The 22,744-nt window shown below is 45.8% G+C and overlaps 1 pseudogene; it reads left to right on the forward strand.

Moving 5' to 3' along the window:
• LOC146799624 (uncharacterized) overlaps positions 1–22,744 on the forward strand; it is a 47,928-nt pseudogene that overhangs the window by 23,470 nt on the left and 1,714 nt on the right.

Below are 22,744 nucleotides of genomic sequence, written 5' to 3' on the forward strand. Positions count from 1 at the left end.
CAGTTAATAGTTTTTAGGTCTCGCTAAGTCAGCGCGCATGCGCTGCTCGGAGAGACATTTTCTATGTGAGTTTTTTAAGTGCTGAGGTTCTGTAATTCTCGAGTCTGACTCCATTTTGTTCTGTGCCACCATTTCGTGTTGCCCTCACGTAGGTCTGTGAAGGTAGTCTGGCGAATAAAGTTGCCTGGCCTTCTTAGTTCATGTATACATTAACTAGGTTTCTTTTTGACTCTGAAATGAACTGTAAGAAACTGACCTCTGCACCTGAAACTGACACCGCAAAGCCAATTTCCCTGATCGATCTTTGTCTGAGATTGCCAATTAATGTTCAGGACATCGTTAACTTTTAGTTTCCTTGTACATGCCTTATCTTGTTCAGCATCTGTTACCGTTTCTTTTTTTATGTTTCTTCATTACATGGGTTATGCTTTCAATTATAGGTTTGTCCGGCTTGTGGATATTGAATTTGGGACATTCCTAATAATTAACTTTTGGGTTGGGATACTGTAAATTGAGTTTTTGTTATGTGACACTTTGTTTGAAAATGTACCTTATTGGCTAGAATTTTGTGCAGTGGGTGTAAATTTATAATGTGAATATTGGGTATAAAAGGAGACGTCTCGTCTTAGTAAAATGAGCAGTCTCCTGAGAATTTACACCGTGATGTATTTCTAGGATCACTGTTACTAGCTGCAGCTAATAAACTTGGTCTCTGATGCCATCCAGAAGTATTCCGTGTCTCTTTATACCAAGACAGGTGAACTCGAAGATCTTAGGTGTGCCCCTGACGCCGCTGGGTTAAACCCCGGTTCTTCAGTGCTGCTGGCTGGCCTAGCGCTTGCGTGCATGTGAGCATGCACGCGCGCAGCCGCCATGCGCTAGGCCAGCCAGCAGCAGCCTTTCTGCGTCATCGCGATCACTTTCGCTTTCACAGCAATCATGATCGCGATCACTTTTGTGGCCAATGTTTGTTTATAATGGCGCCCGGCGCTTCCTGGAGCTGCCACACCATAGCCTACTGAGCCTACTGAGCCTCCAGGGACCTGCGTTTACATGGGCTCTTGTGTGAATTTCACACAGCGCTCGCGCACTACTCTTGGGATTCTCTTTTGTGGGTTTCACAGCGCGTGTACACCACTCACGGGCTTCTGCATTCTGGGTTATCTAGTTCTTTAAATGAAAAACTGTCCGTCGAGCTCGCTCTGTCCCCGGAGCCAGTTAGCATTGTGGGACCTGTAGTTCTGGTTCGTTTGTTGCTTTCAGCTTTTGTGCCCCGCAATAGCACCTCCTGCGTTTTCGCGATGCCTCGTTTCACGTGCTGTGTGCCTGGATGCTATAGCAACTCGCACCGCGACAGGGAGTTGCACTTCTACACCTTCCCCAAGGACCCGGAGCTGTGTCGGCTCTGGCTTAACACTATGTCCTGTACAGGCGTCAGTGGTTCTTTCAGCACTTTTCAGCCCACGTCAGGGCATCAACTCTGCAGCCTGCATTTCCCTATCAGCCTCAACACTTACAGTTTACGCATGCCCACCATCTTCCCTCTGCAACGGGTGAATCAGCAGCGCCGGGCCAGCCGTGGGGCAGCCGAGGACGGAAACATCCAGCCAGCCAGCTAATCAAACTCTGCAAGAGTACACTGCGCGGCATTTTTTTCAGCTTCTCATGTCACTTCTCCCAGCTGCACAGGTCTTCAGTAAGTGTTAATTCGCTTAATCTCCCCCTGCCATCCCTGCCCCCCCCACCGACTCCCTCCGGTTGCTGCTTATTTAGTTACTTTGATTTACTTTTAACCGCTTTCTCTCCAACATCACTTCTTTTCTGTATACTCCTGCTCGGAGGTCTCTCATTTCATTCGCACCCCTGATTTCATTACAAGACCGGAGGCCACCATTATGCAAATACTTTTATTTGCTGCCCAAACATGCAGCCCTTTAAAGAATGTAACTACATCATAATAAGTAGAACATTGGTAACATGACAAGTAGACTGTGCAGGCTCCCATCTCCCTCTTTTGTTCGCTGCTCTGACACAGCTAAGTATACCTTTTGTTACTCCACTATTATAAGCGTTATTTATAACAATATTGTATAATTCGCTTATATATTGTATGATAGAACTTATAACATGTTGTAATGATACTCTCTACGTCTTTTGAATTATTTTTGACAAATTGTTTGGCATTTTAAAACACATGCCTTTCCTCTACATTTTAATTTGGTCTTTCTTTCTAGGTCTAATTTGGTGGCCATCTCCCCTGTCCAATTTATGGCGGGAATGGCTTTCTTTTGCCTTGCGATTGCTTCGCAATCGTTTTCGGCTCGGTAAGTATTTAAATCATGAACGCGTGCACTCTTGATTCCCTTTGTTACCGCTTGTATTTTTTTACATGAAAATAATTACTTAATTTGGCCCACCTTAAGCGGTTTGTAATTGTGACCGTAAACACAATATTTTTTTCTATAAATACTTGAGGAAACGGGACATGAGCTTGCGTCCCTTGAGTTACGCGTTCCCTAGCAACCTGCTAGGGGACGCGACGATACACGCGGCAGCATGAAGTCAGTTTCAATCCCCTTTTACTTAGTTCCCTAGCCAAATTATTATAACATACAGAAGATCGCCATCTGCTGGCTTTTCTCTCACGCTACAACTCGCATTTATTCTTCAAGGAATATAAACTTTACCAGGCCCGATTTTGATTGCAGTGCTTACCCAGCACAACCGTGAGTAAGCCTTAACAAGGCTAATTACTACTGAAAATTTATATTTACATACTGTCATGGATGTTGAGCCTATTACCCTACTCCAGTCCCCTAAGGAGCCTATGGGGGATAGTCTGAAGAGACTAATTAGTGAAGAACTTAAATCTTCTATGAGAGAAGCAGTTGACGCTGCATTACTTAAGAGGAAGAGTGTGCCCACTCCCAAGGAAATCTATTCTTCCCTCTCCGACGGGGACTCCCCCTCTACCACTGGCCCTAAAAAAGGGGCAAAGTACCCCAAAAAAGCAAACATTTGAAGGAAGCATTCACCAATGCATTACAGACGGGTAGCCCTCGCGCTACAAGAGATTTTGGTGCCCGTAGCAGCACAATAGAAAGATCCCAGCTCACTGGGACAGAGAGAAGGGGTGCCCTTAGCGGAATTAGAGATGATGGTATCCTATACGGTACAAATGATTATGTTACTGGAGTAATGTTAGCCTCCGTTTGTCTTTAATGAAATCAAGATTCTCTCTGCATAATAATTGGAGAATCGTCATTCTCCTTCACCACCCCTCTCCCGCTTTATTTTCACGAGCTTCACCTCTTTTATTCTGCTCTCCCCTTATGCGCTCTCCCTGGCCTTTTCCGTGCTATCACCAAATGCAACGACCAAAAGCAGAGGTAGTCCAGCCTCCTTTATGTAACTGCTGCTGCCTCCATGTGTCCCTGGAGGTCCGGGGCAGCAGGGCAGTACCAGGGGTATCAAATAACAAGCCATGAGGAGCAGATGCGACCTCTGGCAACCTCTAATTGAGGTCCACGGGACTAACCTTGTGCACCCTGAAGCCCCGTCCTTGTTGAGCTGGCGCAATACAAATGTTAGAAACCTCGGCCTGTTATAGTAAGAAATAATAAATATGTGCCATATGTGTGATGTCATATAGTCAGTGAATGTTGCCCACTTGTAATTGGACTACAACTGTAATTGTAATTGTATTTATATAGCGCTTACTACCCCAGACGAGGATTAGAAGCGCTTTACGCCAGGCAGCACAGTGCTCCGGAACCCGAGGTTAGTGTTTCGAACCTTATTACCAAGGAGGCCTTTTACGTAAAAGTGCATGTTTCTTAGTATAACACCACCTCCTTTGCCCTTTTGTTTAGCCTCAAAGCACTATAAAATGTTCAAAAGTTTCTATATAGTGGAATCAGGAGGGGCCATGGCAGAAAACCTGCAGACAATTAAACAAAGAAAACTCCTGTAGGAATTCCAGATGATCAGTTACAAATGGCTTCCACTGAATTGGAGCTGCAGCATGTGGGATTTATTTAAATAGTGCAATGTATGGTGCATCGGCTGAAGCCAGAGGTAATCTACTGGTAAATAAAAACACAAAATAAAACCAAGGGGCTCCACGAGACGGAAACGGCTAGCTCAACCATGCAACTGAAATATCCTGGAATGGTCTCCATAAGATTTCAACAGGAAAGCTACAAAACCTGCAAAGAAATCAGGTAGAAGTCATTTGAAACTGGGATTTCCAATAGAGGGCAGGCTATGTTTGCTGCACATTTTGCATTAGGACTTTGAAGTTGGAAGAGACCCCTGAAAGCGCATACCTGTAGCAAGGACAGGCCACTGAAGACGAGCACAAGGTGACCTAGAGCGTGTCATCAAATGCAGCTTATGGGCCCCATCCAGCCGGCCACATCCAAGACTGTTCTTTACCCACAGACCAGCCGCCGTCACCAGCTTCATCCTTGTTTTTCAGTGGGAAAGGCCTGGTTTAGACTTGGGCAGTAATAATAGGCCCTCACATTTTTGGAGGTAGCATTACGTATAGTGGAAGATCCACCAAGTGAGTTCCTCCACTATACGTGTAAGAAATCCACCAATTAAGTTCTTTCACAACATTGTCTCTGTAAGGGAGGAAACCCCCCCTGTGGATTCTCCACTGCATTTAGCAATTTTTCTGAAAATTGTAGGACTTTCTATTGCCATCAAACCCTAAATCAAGCCCCAAATCTACCCGCCATCTGTCCCTGGGTTTTTTAAAGTTATTTATTGTTTTTGCTTGTGACCCTTGTAGGGTAGTGGTGTTTCTTCACTTCATTGTACTTTTCTTGAGTGTGTATTGTCAAATGTTCCTCCGGAGCCCTCACATCTTATACGCTAGTGCACCAGAATTCCAGGAGTATGTTCAGCTGAACAAGGCACGTCTGGGTTGTGTTTGCTCCCTTTAGATTGAACACCTCTGACAGGTCCCTGTGCTTTCTTTCTTCCAGTTCATAAAGGATTTGTTTCCTGAGCAAAGCTACATTTATTGATTTGTTTGGCTAAAGTTTTTAGATAGCACCTGGACACCACTGAGGAGGTAGCTGCTGGGAGGTTGAACTTAGCGGCATCCAGTTCTTTGCAGGCATAATCCAACTGTACAGCTTGGGAGGAGGGTATGTTACATAGCAAGGAAGGCCACACCAGGCAAACTGTACCCTGTTGGAATATGTCTTGTTTCTAGCGTTTGTTCACCACATTCAACCCTTCTTATGACCCATGTATGTATGCATGCATGAATGTATGTATGCGTGTATGTGTATGTATGTATTCATGCATGTATGTTGTATTTGAACCAAGCCAAAAGCCAGCAGAGCTCTGTACAAGGTCAAAGTCAATGGGTGACAGGAGAGACAACAGGTTTGTGGATGGTTAATGCATTGTCATGCAGGGTTCTTTAACTGTTTCCTAAATTGAAGTTCAGTGCTGAACTCCGCAATTTTTGGCCTTATCTTCCAAGCTTTTTCTCTGAGACATATTCTTGACATAGCTGTGCACTGTTCAATTTTCAGGAGTAAGAAACACATACAGAAAAAAATGTTTTGCAAATCAGGCCCTTTGAGTGTTTAGGTCGGGCCTACCACAGCGCACATGCGCTGCCCTAGGAAAATGACGTCTTGGGATCACTCTGGACTTTTCACACTGGACTGTTTTTTTTTAGCATTTTTTCTATTGGGCTTTGCGTGCGTCTTTGTAAAAAGACAGCACGCAATTGGGCAAAGGCGGGTGCATGTCCCACCTTTGCCAGGAAATGTATCCGCCCACGGCCTTCCGCTTGCGGTTACGAACAGCGACGCGCAGTGTGCCATCTGTTATGTGTCAGATTTCACACAAGCGCACACCACTCGCAGGACACTGCAGCTCCATTCCTCGCATCCCACGGCGTTTTGCCTGCGAGCAGCTGCAATGCCTCCTTGTTTCCTGTACTTTATTTCCATCCTCTTTTGTCAGGCGCTGAGCTTGGGCGCCTACCAGGACTGTAGCAGGACCAGGGACTACGAAACCCATAACACCCGGCTGCAGGAGGGCGTGGCCTATGACTTAAATCCCTGGGACGCAAGCCGAGAGGCGCGCGTTATTCTGCCTATTGAATCCGGAAGCTACGGAGAACACTACACTGACGGAGACTGCTTGGCGAACAGGCAGAAGTTTGGCGGTTCCCGAGTCACGGGAGACCGCTGCAGAGCGCTGAGGTAAGCGCCTCCGCGCCAACCCCGGAACACTTTCTACGTCGCTCACGGGAGTCGACCGTGAGACGTTCGGCTGTCTTGACTCTACTTTCGTGGTTCCCGCGAGGAGGGAGACCACCACGGGGCGCTGAGGTAGCGCCGCTGCATCTTTCCCGGATTATTTGATCACGGCTTTCCTGAATGGAAGAGCTTCACACGCCTCGTGCAGTAAGAGGCGATTTTCCTACAGCATCTTCCGGGGTAATAACCCTAGCAGCCCTAACGGAAAGGGGAGGCTGTCCCTTGCGAGACTTGGTTACCATTGTCGGCATTATTTCTGGAGGCCTTGGGCTACACTTTAAGTTCTTCATAGGTCTTAAGATTTGTGACTCATAGCTGGTTCTAGAGCTAGCATGGTATTAATGCTAGTGTGGCTATTCAATACATTCAGAACAATCCTTGGAATATAAAGCCATGAAACTGCTGGAATGAACAGCAGTGTTTGTTTATGATTTGGAACAGGGAAGGGGAGGAATTGTATGGATGATCTGTGGTTGCTTGATGGTACAGGGCTCTAGATGTCCTTCTTGAGGTAAAGGGCATCTCTACATGGATTTGATGCATGTTTGGTGGAGTGTATGTAGAGACACACATATTAAGGTATATATAGTGAGACCTAAAGAGAGTAGCGATGTTGTTTTACTGTTGTTCTTTATGTAATGTTATGTTGCAGGTATCCTCCTCCTTGCTGTTCCCTTCCTAATTCCTTTCCCTCACCTGATAGCCCTAGCACTCTGTGTTGGTTTCATCCAGAGTCGGGGACATCTGGAGGTGGAACCCTTTGTGCATCGTTCAAGGCCGAAGGAGTCGCAGTGGAACGTGACATCTTTGTTCTGCTAGTTTTTTTTGTTTTCACAAATGTAGCACTGACCCTGTCGCACCTCTTTCCTTTTCACAGCAGCCCCTTGATCTCCCAGCAGTACGTCCTCCCAGGCAGGCGCACTCCCCCGGCGTGCGGGCCTCTGATCTCCGAGCAGTGCGGCACGCGCCTCATCAGCCAGCCCTGTGATCTCCTTGTGACTCACCCGAAAACGCTACAGGCTCGGTGCTGCCACGTTCCCCAGCTAACTTGGTCTAGTTCCCTGTTCCGTCTTCCTTCTTTCATGCCTCTCCCATCACTTCTGGCCCTCTCCCCCTGTATCTTGCTCTTCGTCTGTTTCTCTCCTCTCTCTCTAATTACCACTCACTCTGTTGTCTGTCTCGCTTACTCTGCCCCGTCTTGTTATTACTCCGTTCTTCCCCTTTCTTTGCCGTCTCCCGAGTTCCCCTTCATTTTCATTATCTCCGAATGTGGCATCATTGGTGTGTTGTGATGTCACACTCAATGGATAAAGGACTTTATCGCATGTTAGTATAATGGTATTGTGTTTGTGTGGCTGCGCCTTCTGTTTTGCTTCTAAGCGCCCGCTGATTGACAGAGAGGTGTGTTTACTGTTTTACCTGCTCCATTGGGTCGCACAGTCACTCAGTTTGCAGGATACCGGTGAAATTCACTCTCCCCTCACTTCCTGCACACCAACAGCCTCAAGCTCACCATGACATGACTAGATGACGTATCAGGACTTCGGGCACCACACCAAACTATTCCCATAGAAGTTATTTCCTACAAATACACACCTTGCAACCAAAGCTGCAGCCAGCTGCAGTCGCTCCTGACAGGGCCTCCCTGGTTACAATGACGCGTTGCACAAGTCTGATATAACATAATAAAGACATAACATAGCACCTACTCTGTAGGCACTAAGACACAATACAATTTGTGGCGCACCTTACATGAATGACTGTGTAATATCATTATGGGGGTGCTCCAGAAGCAGAGGGCTTGGGCGAGGTCACCCCGGCTTCAAGCAGCGATTATTTCATTAAGTCCAGACCGCAGGCCCATCAGCGCCATCGGGCCTTGGTGTGTGATTCCATGACTGTCTGCGAGGGCGGGGGAGAGGGTGCATTAGCACTCGGTGTGTGATTCCATGAGGGGACCTTCCAGGTCACTTGTCTGCATTACAGTAATGGCTGCTGAGCCTGGCTGGGTGTGTTGGAATCTGTGACCCCCCACCCCACAAACACAACTTACAATACAATATCAGGACAAGAGAAAACTGAGGGCATTTTTTATATTAAATACTTTTCTTTTAATATGGTCGTTCAGTTGTATATAAAGCCTTCTTGGTCATATATAATGTAATTAAATGCTTCTGACACTTTTTTATTATAACTTTTCAGCATGCTGCACAGCAGCTACACTTCTCTACAGCGTAGCTTAAAGACATTGGCAAAGTCAATAGCTCTGACTAAACACTTACAAGGTCCCAAAGGCGAGACTTATTGGCTATGCCAATGCTTGTTGGTAGATGTGATTGGCCCCACCCGGCTGTGGTCTGGGCAGGGCCGTGAGGTACCTTCACTTCTTGCTACTCGCTGGAAATTGGCGGTGCCGATTGAGAAGGCTGTTGAGTTCTAGAGAGGAGGAGTCAGGACTGACAAGGCAAGTGCTGTTTGGCTAACCCTGCAGCCTGCTTCTGTTGCAAGTGAGTATCCCTAGATGCCCAGGAGGTTCATTAAGAAGGCAAGATTAGTGGTTAGATGTGTCCACTACTCCTGCTCTGCCGCAGGCAGCAGAACCCCCTCTCTTTTTTCCTCTTCTTCTCCCTCTCTCCCTCTCTCTCCTCCTCACTTGCTCAAAACCGGGACTTCAATGTACGCCTCTTCCCTTCCATTTCCTCTACTTTCCTTCATTCGTCCCCCTGTGAAATGGATCTAAAAAAAGAAAGATTTTTTTTTCTGGAAATGTCTTTTTCTGACATTTTTCTGTTCCAAAGTGCCGACGGGACAAAAAGAAAAAAAAAGATTCAACATACAAAAAATAAATGACTAAATAAAGCATAACAGAGGGGGCGCAAAGTTGCCTGATTGATTTTATTCACACTCAAACACATTAGCACCACTTTATAGAGTTGGCTAGTGAAGCACAACTTTGGTTTTCTCGTCTTTCTTTGAACAGCATTGCTTTACTCGAGTAGGAAGTGCAACATTCCTGGTGGTACTGCAATACCTGCTTGATGACTGGAGTGGAAAACGTTTATTGTAATCCTCATCAGCTGCTTTCCTTATTTTAGTTTATAAAATGTATGCCATGGCTCCATTTTCAGAAATGTGGTCTTTTTAAACCATACTGCTCACGTTTTGTAAGGATAAAAGCAATGGACATTAAAAAAGGGCCCCTGCCGGGCCCTGTAGTCATGTCCTTGACTTTTCAGACAAAAACACTCCTTGATTTCTGAATAATGAGTGTTAAATCCTTAAGGTAACCATGCTGTTCCTGCTTACATTTCACATGCTTTACTTAATCTTGCATTCCCTATGAGTGTTTGCTTTTTTCAAGATGTTATTACTTTTCTTTTTTTAAGGCAGCATATTACTCTCTTCTGGTGCATAATTTGAATTGAGTCATATCCAGGTGTTTATAGCGGGGCACAATTGGATTGTAGCTGAAGGCAGAGCGAGTTTCTCTCAGTGGGGCAGCATGGTGTTCAGTGGGGGAAGGGATGTGGCACTAGGGCCAGAGCTGCCAAATTTGGAACTGGGGAGTCAGGTTCTGCCTTCATGGCCAGTCCACCAGACCACTCTCCAGAGGGAGCACATTCCCATCCTAGATCTTAGAAAGCCGTGCTAGACCTTATAATCCCTGGTGTCTTAGCACCAGAAGGTAGACCCTAGCAGTGGCAAGTGTGAGTTAACCTTGAAGGCCTGTCCACCAAAATCCATACTGAATCTCACTTCCAGTCTTGCGGGGAGGCCCTCGAAGCAGGACACCCTAGAGCAACAGTGACTCACCCATTGGTACCTCCTGTGGCCTTGTTTCAGCAGGAGTAATGCAACTCACCAGGGACCGGCAATTGGGCCTGGGCTAAAATTCCGTTCCGCTCGCAGAAATTGCGATAATTTGACATTTTCGCATTCCGCGGAGAGCGCGAAAATGTCAAAATTTCCACTATCTGCATTTTACCGGAAATTTTTTGCTTGCTCTCGCTGTAAAATAATACATTCTCGCGTGCGCGCAATCACCTTACCTGAATCCCCGCGTTCGCCGACAAGTTTTCCTGATCCGGTCGCGTTCTCCACGAGATGTTGGATTGTTGGTAGCCATTTGCGCTGTCTCGCAACAGTTCACGCCCACAGTAACGTCATTCGTCGTTCGATCATGTCTTTCTTCTCGCGATCATGCACCGCGAGACAAGTGAAAACAAGACGGCCGCGCCCGTGAGCAACCGCATGGGTAAATTGGCGAGCCGCGACCACGCAGAAAATACCGCGAACGGGCAGGAAAAAAACTTCCGCATCTTCCCGATATTTAACATTTTCGCGATAATTTGCGAAAGTGAATTTCGCAAATTCCGACCACCCCTACCGGCAATGCAGGATTTGCTCGCGCACCAAACTAAGGGGTATATTTACAAGGGAATGGCAAAGTGCAGCATTATGCAAACATTGCTAATGCCATGCCACGCCTTTCTGAAAACGCAGGGATGTGCCATATTTACAATGGTACGGCACATCCCTGCATTTTCCCTAGCGCTGGTGCTAAATTCAGCTGCCTAGCACCAACACAGGCACCCTTGCACCATAGTGCAAGGGTTCCTGCATTGAGAGAATGGTTGTTAATGTGCAGGGAGGTATCGCTTCTTGCACATAAACAATCCAAAATGGCGAATTGTAACTTCTATGTGTGCTGCATTATGCAGCACACGTAAAAGTTATGAATCATCATTTTGTAGGTCGAGCATTCGAGACCTCTTGTACATACTTTAGTATATATTTATGTACTTTAGTATATACTTCTATACTTTAGTATATACTTATAAGTGTATGCACTTTGTGTGCTCTGGAAATCAGCCCTAGGACTTGTGTGCTTCCGCGTACAGACTTTTTTTCTGTTCAACTGCCTCGATAGGAAAACGACCAGCAGAGGTCAGTAAAATACCAGAATTGCTTTCTGCTAAGGGGATTTCTATTTTTCTGGCAACTGCCTCTATTTAACTTTCTTGATAGAAAACGACAAGCAGAGGTCAGTAAAATACCAGAATCACTTTAGCATTCTCTAGATTCCAGTCCATAGAAATTGTCTTCCACGAGCACCCATAGACAATAATATTTTTTTCAAATTTTGTATTCTCAGTGTTATGACCACCGAAGGCCCTGATTGTCATGGCCCTGGCGAACAAGCATGCCTGGCCTGTGTGTGCGAGTCCGTGTGTTAGCATACGCCATACTCCCGATGACGTCAGGAAGCGCATACCGGTTGGCGGTCTAGCCTCTGTCTTCCGGAAGCGGATGCTGCTACGGACTCCGAGCGCAACCGGGGGTAACCGCATAACTATCGGCGGTGCCCACGGATCAGCGCTTTGGATTTTGCCTCAGCGCAGGAGCGTCTGTTACTGTTTGCCCACGGCTAGTGCTGGAGCACACAGCCGTTCTTGTTGCCTTTGGGGATAAGCCAGTCCCTTTCTACTTGACTGCATTTACAGGTATGCTGTACTTGTTGATAAATGTTCCTTGTCTCCAGCACAGGAGCGCTTGCCATTTGCCTTCTCAGCCTGCTTGTCTCGCGCAGGAGCGCTTCCCATTTGCCTCACCTGCCTGCCTCTCTAGCACAGGAGCGCTTGCCATTTGCCTTGTCTGCCTGCTTGTCTCGCGCAGGAGCGCTTCCCATTTGCCTTGCCTGCCTGCCTCTCTAGCGCAGGAGTGCTTGCCATTTGCCTTGTCTACCTGCCTCTCTAGCGCAGGAGCGTTTGCCATTTGCCTTGCCTGCCTGCTTCTCTTGCGCAGGAGCGCTTGCCATTTGCTTAGTTTGCCTTTCACCAGCGCAGGAGCGCATAACTTTCCTTTGCTTTTCACCAGCGCAGGAGCGCATAACTTTCCTTTGCCTTTCACCAGCGCAAGAGCGCATAACTTTCATTTACCTTCCACCACCGCAGGAGCGCATAACTTTCCTTTGCCTTTCACCAGCGCAGGAGCGCATACCTTTTCTTTTCTGTATTCACTGACCCTACGGGGGACGCCTCCTTTCCATTCCTCATGGTGCCACCTATAAGGTGACTATACAATACCTTGGGCACTGTGGTGTAATATGTCTAGGCTTGTTTGCATGTATCAGTGGTAATAGTGTTCCCCTGCGCTTCTCATTCACAGGCATTATACCCAGAGGGATTTCGGGAACACAGTGAGGTTACCCATCTGGTCTTCAGGAGGATATCTCTATACCACTAGCTTCCTCCGCCGCTCTCATCTTCATCCTGGTCAGTCCACATGCATTGCTTAGGGTAAGGTGGGAGACGGTGGCGGTTGCTCATGTCATCTCTGCGAGATCACTTCACAAGCGGAAGGTAAGACTTGTGGGGTCCTGACATTGATTTTATATTAAAAATAGCGCTTTGGTAATATTTCTTTCCATGTGTTCCCATACCTGGTGTGTCATGCAGTTTGGTGCTTACTTTCCCTCCATGTTAAAGAACAGTAGATGTTTCAGCACCCAGGCTAATGTGCTGCATACCTAAATACATTTAAGATCCCAAAGGCAAGACCGATTGCTTTGTAAATGCTTGTTTAAATGATTGTTTATGTGCAGGAAGGGACACCTTCCTGCACATGGACAACCATTCATGGTGATTTGCTGTTTCGATGTGTGCTGCATAATGCAGCACACATAGAAACAGGAAAAACAAGGAGAAAGTAAGCATTTCTTTCTGTTTCGCCATGTTAAGATCAGGTTTTCCCTGGTCTTAATTTGGGTGCTGCCTCCTATTTATGCCACCCTTGTAAATAGGGGGCAGCACCAAAATCAATGGGTGTTGTGGTGGAACAAAGGCCAGCCTAACAAACACTCTTCTTGTTCAGGCCAGGCAGACAGGAGCTGGACATGAGCTAAATGTGCAGGATCATGAGTTGAACTTAGACAGGCTGAGGATTTCACAGCCCTGTGGGCGTGACCTCCTCAGTCTGACAAAAGTGCTTCTAGGCCCTCCCCCTTGTGATGAAGGGGAGCGCCACCAATCGCCTCAGACCTGGCAGCTTTAATTTTAAGCCCTGAAGTGCCCAGGGCAGAGTGTCAATCAGTGGCATCTAGTCATACAGTGGGATAGGGTCACCAGTCTCACTGACCCCATCTAACTCTGTGACCAGGTTGGGACTGCTAATTTCCAATCAGCCAACTAGGGAAGGCAGCAGTCCCAACCCTCCTAGGACCTCTGAGGCCTCTCTCCCAGAGAGCTGCAGTTAAGGTGAGTTGTATGCGTTTTTTATGTTTCATGTGTGTATGTATTAATGTATGTGTCTCTAGCTAGCGCTATATAAAACTCTCAAATAAAGTTATACATTTGTTTGTGTAGTGAATGGGTGTGTGTGTGCATGTTGTGAATTCAGGGGTTTAAGTGAGGTGTATGTGTGTATGTGCGCCCACCGCCTGCTCCCTGGTAAAAATACTGCCCGCCACTGCTTTTAACACAGAGAGCCTTTTGTTATTTGCATCTAATATGTCACAATCCTTCTATTATCGTACAGTGAAGTATGACCCGACATCAAGGAGCTGCATGCAAACTTAAAGGCATTACTTTTGAACCTTGTTTTTATCCTCAATCTTTTGTAACTCCCAGGTTGTTAAAAAGGGTTACTCTGGATAATAAAGACTTATTAGCACACTCAACTGCATAGCGTTTTAATCCTGAATGTGTGTTTCTGCAGACCACGTGCTCTTAATATATAATGCCTACTAGTGTGCATGATATGACTCCTACACATTGTATCCCCCATTGTGCACATGTATAACAGTGCTTTAATTTTAAAGTGGCATTTATATAACCATCGCTTTATGCACACTCCTAAGAGGCCAAGGATTGGATGTGCATTTAGTCTGAACACCTTAATGACCCAGCATCATGCACTGTGAGAAAGCAGTACGGCCTTCAGCCTCAGGAGTCTCAATCGTGCCCATCATAAATGTCTACTTGTGATCTGAACTCACCCAGACCTGAAGGCGATTCATTTCACAATTTGTACTATAAAAGTATGTTAAGAGCATGAATATTTAATGTCCTGGCTGGGTGATAGGAGTAAAGGAGCCTCATGAGAGGACCCAGGCTAATGTGGTATGGGAGTGGGCAGTGATGACGGGGAATGGAACACAAACAGTATGACAGTATCAGTATGTTGCCAAATGTTTTGGGAAATTGGGTAATTTTCCTTTGTGCTCCAACAGCTTTGAGTTCCTCTATACCCCAAACAAACCAATCTGCTGTTTGCCAAGACAAAGAGCTTTAGTCAAGTGCTTGCTGCAACACAATGGAAACAACAATGTCCTCTATACTTTTTAGTGCCAGAGTAAGTGGTCACGGTGAAGGACTTTGGAAAGGAGGGAAGGGAATCGGTCAGAGTAGGGGACTCTCTTTCTTCTGGCCTCTCCTTACATTTTAACTGGAAAAGTGTGCAATTCTTGTCTTACTGTAGCAATCCTCCATTTTGACACTGTTGCTTCACATTCACATACACTTGTTTTGTACGAAAACTTCGTATCACATTTGCCTGCTACAAGGTTAATTTTTCTGTTGTCCCATGCTGCCATTGTAAAGGAGTTTTTTTTTTTTTAATATCTTTAGAGAAGTACATAAAATATAAGCCATGGCAAACAAGTTGTATTGCAATTAATTTAATACAAGGGGATGTTTCGTAATATGTACATCATTGTGTGGTGTTAATTCTGCATAACCTTTTCAGTATTCTTTTTTGGAGTCAGATTGTTGAAATAGCAATGAAATTCCTATTCATAGACGTAAAGTGGTTTGTAATCTGCATAGGCATAAATGTAAATCTTTAAAAAAAAACAGACTGCTGGATTGATATTTCAAACTTTAAAAAAAAAAATCTCTAAATATGGTTTATGTAAGGTTGCATATTGTGCTCAGACGTGAAATTTTACCCGCATAATGGAAAGTGCATTCATTCTCCTTTCTGGGAAAACGGAATAAGGTCAAATTGGAGCCAAGTAAGTTTCGGTTAAAGCAAATCATATGCTACACTCCAGACCAAATTACTTTTGAAAATGATGATTTTACCTTGTACTTCTTCTCTGAAGGTAGAAAGGAGAATTGCCTGCAGTGCACATTCAATATAGGAATATAACAGAGCAGCTAATGAACTCTTCAGCAAGCTTACTAATATAAAGAGATGCTTTTGTGTAGAGAGTACAACCTCAATTCTAGACAGAAAACCATCTACTTTTCTATATGTGAGAAAAACACTGTATTTCCACTAGCTGAATCTAACCTTGCTTCTTGCCAAGATACATCAAAAGCAATGTTCCCTCTAATTATTTTCCTCTGTGTGCGGCAGAGTAAGGTCTCTGTGCGCTGCAGCCAAGGCTATGTGCGCCAAGAACCTGACCACGCGTGTAGACCAAGGTTTTGAGTGGGATGAAAATACTCAGGGATCTTTCAAAGGGGCGTATCCAATGCAATTAAGGGTGTGGCTTTAAAGCAATTATGCTAAAAATATGTGCATCGCATAGTGTGCCACCCTACTGATATTTTGTTGCTTCTGTCATTGCATCCAGATATATAATACAAGTAACATTACACCTACAAGAAGCCAAGACTATTGTCTCTGTCAATGGTTGTTTTTTGCATCAAGTTGTATATAATATTGAAAATGCTTCCGCTCTTGTGGTTGTGGTTGTGACTTAATGCTCGAGCTGTCAGTTTAGGAGATGGGTTTTTAGTTTCGGGTCAGCCTAACATCCTGTGATTCTGGGCAAATCAATTAATCTCCCCATGCATACAAAAAAATATATAATAATAAATCATGTAAAGAGCTCCAATACTTTTGGGTTGAGTTCGCACTATATAAAAACTTGCCGCATTTATTTTCTAAATGCCGGGTAGAAACCATAACAGATGGAGAAAGAATGAGGAAAATAGAGGGAAAGAGAAAGAGAGGGCAGAAAGGAAGAATGAAAAACTGCGACAAGAAGGAGAGGTCAATATAAGGATGGATACAAAGGTGAAAGGTTTGAGAGATGGAAGAATAAAGTTATATTTGCATGGGTGGGTGCATGCAAGAATGGATTGAAGGATGTATGTTTGGATAGATGGATGGAAACCTGGATGATAGGGTGAAAGGATGAGTGATTGATAAAAGGCGGGTGAAATGATGGATGGATGGATGGAATGGTAAAGGAAGGATGATTGGATTAGATGAAAAGACAGACGGATGGGAGCATGAATAGACAGGTGAAATGGACGCTGGATGAAAGGCTTAAAGGGTGGAGAGATTAATAGATAGGAGGGATGAAAGGACCTCTTCTAGGGAGGACAGAGTGTAATTTCAGATATTTATAGGTTTCCCTGGTCATCACTTCAATCTGACACCTTGGCAGCTATGTACATGGATGTTGCATGTGAATTATGTGGGCATTTGTGAAAGTATTCCTATTAATCACAGCGCCCGTCATGCGCTGCAATTAATAGGAATACTTTCACAAAAGCCCACAATCAGCCCGCAGCTTCTCTCTATTGAGAAAAGACATGCATCAAGTTCAGAACCACGTGTGCTTTACACTCGTGCTTTTGGACTTGCTGCATTTGTAATGGATCCTGGCTGCGGTTGATTGTGGGCCTCTGCAGAGGCGTAGTTGGAGCTTGTGGCGCCCGGGGCTATCCCTCAGATTGCCGCCCCTGGGAGGGGGAGTTGCTGGGGAAAAAGGACGACAAGCACTTGAAAGAGGACCGAGAGACACATAGTATCGCCGCTAATAGTTACCTCGATCATGCAAGTTACATACATATAGATGACACGGTCCAAGGCTACACAGTTGAATACACCGGTGACTGGCAGTGACTGGCAGTACAAAAGAGAACACACAGACTGCATGATCTATCTGGGGACTCAGAAAAAACGCATGTGACATCCATCAGAGAGCTGCGTGAACAATTACCTGGTAATCCCCTCAGCACAATGCAAACATGCACATACATAACACTGTTCAGGGATCCATCATCTACAGCTGACATTAAATGACCATTCATCATGGTCCACCCATTAAAGCAGTGCACTTTGTGATCTGCATGGTACATGTTCTTTGCAGCAGGCACAGTAACCCTCTGTGCTACCTTTCCAGGAGTCAACCCTTCCACTAGACAAAACTGGGATCTCTCTCTAGGAAGAACATTAATCACCGAAGTTATCATGACATTTTTATTGTTTCTGAAAATTGCTGGAGGCCAGGAAGGAGGCAGCAAGTTTTTTTTAAACCATAATATACTTGCAAACACTACGCACCCACCCGAAATAGGTACCCAGTGTGGTCACACCGTTCGCACCGCCCTAACCTGCTCAAGGATCATGTGACCTCAGTGACAGAGTCACAGTGACTGGATCACTGTTGCTCTAGGGTGTGCTGCTTCGTAGGATTGTGGTGGACAGGCCTTCAAGGTTAACTCACAATTGACACCACTAGGGTACACCTGCTTGTGCTAAGACATCAAGCGTTCTAAGGTCTAGTGGGGCCTTCTTAGGTCTAGCATGGGAATATGCTCCCTCAGTTGAGTGGTCTGGTGGACTGGTCATGAAGGCTGAACCCAGTTCCCCAGTTCCAAATTCGACAGCTCTGGCCACAGTGCCACATCCTCTCCCCCACTGAACACCATACTGCCCCTCTGAGAGAAACTCGCACTGCCTTCAGCTACAACCTAATTGTGCCCGCTATAAACACTTGGATGTGGCTCAATTCAAATTATGCACTTGATAAGAGTAATATGCTGCCTAAAAAAAAAAGTAAAAGCAACCACTCATAGGGAATGCAAGATTAAGTAAAGCATGTGAAATGTAAGCAGAAACAACATGGTTACCTTAACGATCTCTCACTCACTATTCAGAAACCAGCGAGTGGTTTTACCTGAAAAGTTAAGGACATGACTACAGGGCCCTGAAGGGAACCGTTTCAATGTCCATTGCTTATTTCCTTACAAAACGTAAGCAGTATGGGTTAAAAAGACCACATCCATAAACAGAGCTATGGTACACATTTTGTTTTCCAATCCACCCATCAACCAGGTATTGCAGTCCCTCCAGGAATGGTACACTTTCCCACCTGCGAACAACAATGCTGTTCAAAGAAAGATTAGAAAACAAAAGTAGCGCTTCACTGCAAAGTCTGTAAAGTGAGGCTGATGTGTTTGGATGTGAATAAAACCAATCTGGCCACTTTGCAACTGTCTTGCTTTATTTAGGTATGTATTTATTTTTTCATATTTAAAAACTTCTAGTTCTCTCCATCCCGCTGCACTTTGGAAAACAAAAATGTCAGAAAAAGGGCATTTCTCGCAAGAGTGTTTTTCTTTTTTGGATCCATTTCACAGGGAAGCAACTATATGAAAGAAGGAAAGAGAGGCTGTAAACCGTTTCTTCAAGTCACGGTTTTCAGTAAGTGAGGAGCAAGACAGAAATGCCACTGGGCCTTTGTGAAAGGATTCCTGTTAATCCCAGCGCCCGTCATGCGCTGCAATTAACAGGAATATTTTCACGATGGGCCACAATCAGCACCCAGCTGCGCTGTATTTAGAAAAGAAATGAAGCAAGTCCGAAAGCATGATGTGTAAAGCACACGTCGTGCTGTTGGACTAGATGCATGTCTTTACTCAATAGAGCGTGGCTGGGTGCTGATTGTGGGCATTTTTTAAAGTATTCCTGTTAATTGCAGCGCATTACGGGCGCTGGGATTAACACGAATCCTTTCACAAAGGTCTCAGGCAACAGGTAAATTGCCGTTTTTCGCCGTTCGCGTTTTAAAAGCGGGCGGCGACGAGAATGTGTGCGCACTTCCCATGGGGCACTGCGCGCTCGGTGCCTTAAAGGTGCGCGGGCGCTCAGGCGCGCACGTTAGTGGGAACATAGATCAAAAGTGACTGCGTGTTTTACCCAAGCTACAGTGGCCTGCATTTTGAGTGGCCCAGTAGTTTGGTGTAGGGAAATGGCAGGGGAAATACCAATCGCCACATGTCCACAGGGTGGCTTTACATTCCTATTCTGCATCTCCCTGCTTGGAATGAAGCATAGCCTGCAGTATTGGAGTTCTGCACCTGATTACCACTGAAGATTCCCCATTTTCAACCAGTTTTCCCAATGCAAATTCCACCTGCTTTTTTCTGTCTAGATCAAATTGAGAATACTAGAATAACCTAAATAGTTAAAGTCGGCACAAAAAGAATATTTGATCCTCATTGGTAGTCACTGAGAATGAAGGCTCATCATGAACCCCATTCTGAGTGCCCCAGTATTCTGCCTAGTAGCACCCCCTCAAGCCCCCTATACTTACTTACTAGGTGTACCAGTAACTCTGATAATAGAGTTACTAAGGAACTAAAAGTGAGACCCCAAGGGTTGCCTTCGATGCTAGCAATTACATCCTACTTGTAGAACTGAAGCTCCACCTCGAAGACCACCCAAACTCTATCTCAAAAGCACCCATCAAAGACCTTGGAAGCCTGAGCCTCACCCAATGAGTGAAGGGGTCTAACCACATCTCCTGACAACTCCTGGATCCTATTTCCCCACCTTCAACAATATCCTAGTCAAGAAGATAACACCAGTTTCCTGGACAAACCACCCCCTTGTTAAGTTCAGCATCCCTGTCCCAGTCCAAATCACATGCACCACCACCAGAGCAGAAACTGGAACAGCATCACTGACAAGCACTAGAACACCACTCTAAGCACCCACTGAGATGAACACAGTAACAGCCTCCTCATTGCAAGCAAGAATTTCAACAGTTGGATTACCTCTTGCCATGACTCTTCCCCCCTAAAACACAGCAATACAACACAACTGTACTCCTGTGGCGGAAGCCGGGAGCGTTACTTATGTTTTAAAATTTGAGTGTCACTTTGTGTAAATTGTGTTCTTAACTTACCTCACTTCGGCTAATTCCTGGGGCAGTAACCCATATCTTGTCAACCCGCGCAGCGGATCTTAACACTGTCGCGGACTTTGACAAAACAAACATTTGCTGACGCCATTGCCGGCGTGCACCGAGGCCACGCCCCTTCGAGGCCACGCCCCCCGCCCAAGCTTAAAAGGTGCTGAGAACTAGCGCCTGTCCAGAACTGTACTCCTGAGGCGGAAGCCGGGAGCGTTACTTATGTTTTAAAATTTGAGTGTCACTTTGTGTAAATTGTGTTCTTAACTTACCTCACTTCGGCTAATTCCTGGGGCAGTAACCCATATCTTGTCAACCCGCGCAGTGGATCTTAACGCTGTTGCGGACTTTGACAAAACAAACATTTGCTGACGCCATTGCCGGCGTGCACTGAGGCCACGCCCCTTTGAGGCCACACACCCCCTAGCGCCTCCCCCACTATAAAATATGAGCATTTGGCGGAAGTGCAGCGGACGAGCGCAGCGGGCGCGCCGTCAGCGCGCCGAAGGCGCGCCTAAGGCAAGCCCGTCTGCGCCCGTCCGCGCCAGGACGAGCCTAGGGCCAGACACCCTGGAGTTTTCTACTCAATCAAGGCTATCATACTCCAGAGACTCCCTGTTTCAACTAAACCAGCCCCTCCAGCCTTCTTGTACTCATATCTTTAAAGGTGAGAGCTCTTGTGTCCATTGTCCTCATTGCCCATTTAAACTTACTCCAGCAATGACAAGTCAGGCCCCCCTGACAATCATTAATATGGCTTTGTTAAACTGCAGATCCCTGCCCAAACACGCTCAAGAAATCCATATGCTACTAGAAGAGGAGCAATTGGAGATTCTGTTTCTTACTGAAACATGGCTCGCTCCAGACACAGACTCTGATGTTGTACAGGCGCTTCCTCAGGGCTATCTTGTGCAACACTTGGACCGAGTGAAGGGAAGGGGAGGAGGGTTAGCACTTATTTACAAGGAGCAATTTTCATGTAGATTTCATGACAGCCCCCTATTGGACTGTGAAAATGTACACTTTAGCATTCAATTGTCCCCATGTAACTCCCTTTCAGGAGTCCTCATCTACCGTCCACCAGGGGCCCTGGGACAATTCTGTAGCTCCCTCTTGGAATTCTCCACAGCTATGACCAGCACCTTACCCAATTTTCTAATCTTAGGAGATCTTAATATTCATTTAAATAATAGCAATGACAATACCGCCTCAGAATTGCTTTTAGACCTGACTACTCAGCACCTCCACCTACAGAGCGACCAACCTACGCATACTCTTGGACATTTACTTGATCCTATTTTATGTAACATTGCTGATCTTAAAATAAATGTCCCGATCCCTCTGCCTTGGTCGGATCACCTGCTCATCCCCTTTAGGTGGGAGATTCCGACCATCTCTCCTCCTAACCAACCTCCCGGCAGACCGGCTCGTCCCTGGGCCAAACTAGACACCGAAAAATGGAAGCAGGTCTCGGAATTTTCCAAGCCAAACCATGAAACTGACCCCGTAATAGCGGATGCGGAGTTTTCTTCCTGGATCGAGAACTCTCTCAACACGATCCTCCTAAAAAAAACGTACCTTAAATCCCGCAAAAAAATTTCCTCTCCATGGTTTACCCAGAGACCCGCCTTCTGAAAAAGCTCTGTAAAAGGGCGGAAAGAGTGTGGCGGAAAGATTTCGACCCTAATAGCAAGAGGGACTACAGACAGGCCATTCTTAATTACAAAAAAGCCCTGAAAAATGCCCAAACAGCCTTTTTCCAGGAGAAAATTAGTGCTGCAACTTGCTCGTCGAGGGAGACTTTCCGAATAGTAAAACAACTTTTAAAAACACCAGAGCCCATATGCTCGACTGACCTCTCGGACAACCATTGTAAGGAGTTGGCCACTTATTTTGATCAAAAGATTCAAAATATTCTTCAGCAACTTCCCCCGCTCACCCCTACGGACCCCTCATCTATGCCCCTAATGCAAGTCCAGAACCTGAATACGGGACTTGACACATTCACGCCCATCAGTAAGGACACCTTATCCCCCATCCTTCAATCACTTAAAAGTGGTTCACCATCTGACCCCGCCCCAGTCAAAATCTTAAAGCAGGTAGCATCCACCATTCTTGCGCCAATGGTAAACTTAATTAATGCCTCTCTAGCAGATGGAATAGTGCCCCCTAGCTGGAAGAAGGCGAAGGTTAGGGCCCTACTTAAAAAACACAATCTAGACCCCCTCAATCTATCCAATTTTAGGCCTATTTCTCTCCTTCCGTGTATCAGCAAGATGACAGAAAAATTCATCAATGCTCAGCTGTCTAATTACCTGGAATCGAACGAACTACTCAAACCTTCACAGACAGGCTTTCGCCCTGGCCAGGGTACTGAAACAACGATGGTGACGGTGGTCGAAGAGGCCAGGAAGAACATGGATGCAGGAGGATCAGTGGCAGTGATCCTCCTGGACCTAAGCGCGGCCTTCGACACGGTCAACCACCAGATCCTGGCCCAGCGGCTTAGAGA

The sequence above is a fragment of the Triturus cristatus genome, chromosome 9 (genome assembly GCF_964204655.1).
Source record: "Triturus cristatus chromosome 9, aTriCri1.1, whole genome shotgun sequence".
Lineage (NCBI taxonomy): Eukaryota > Metazoa > Chordata > Amphibia > Caudata > Salamandridae > Triturus > Triturus cristatus.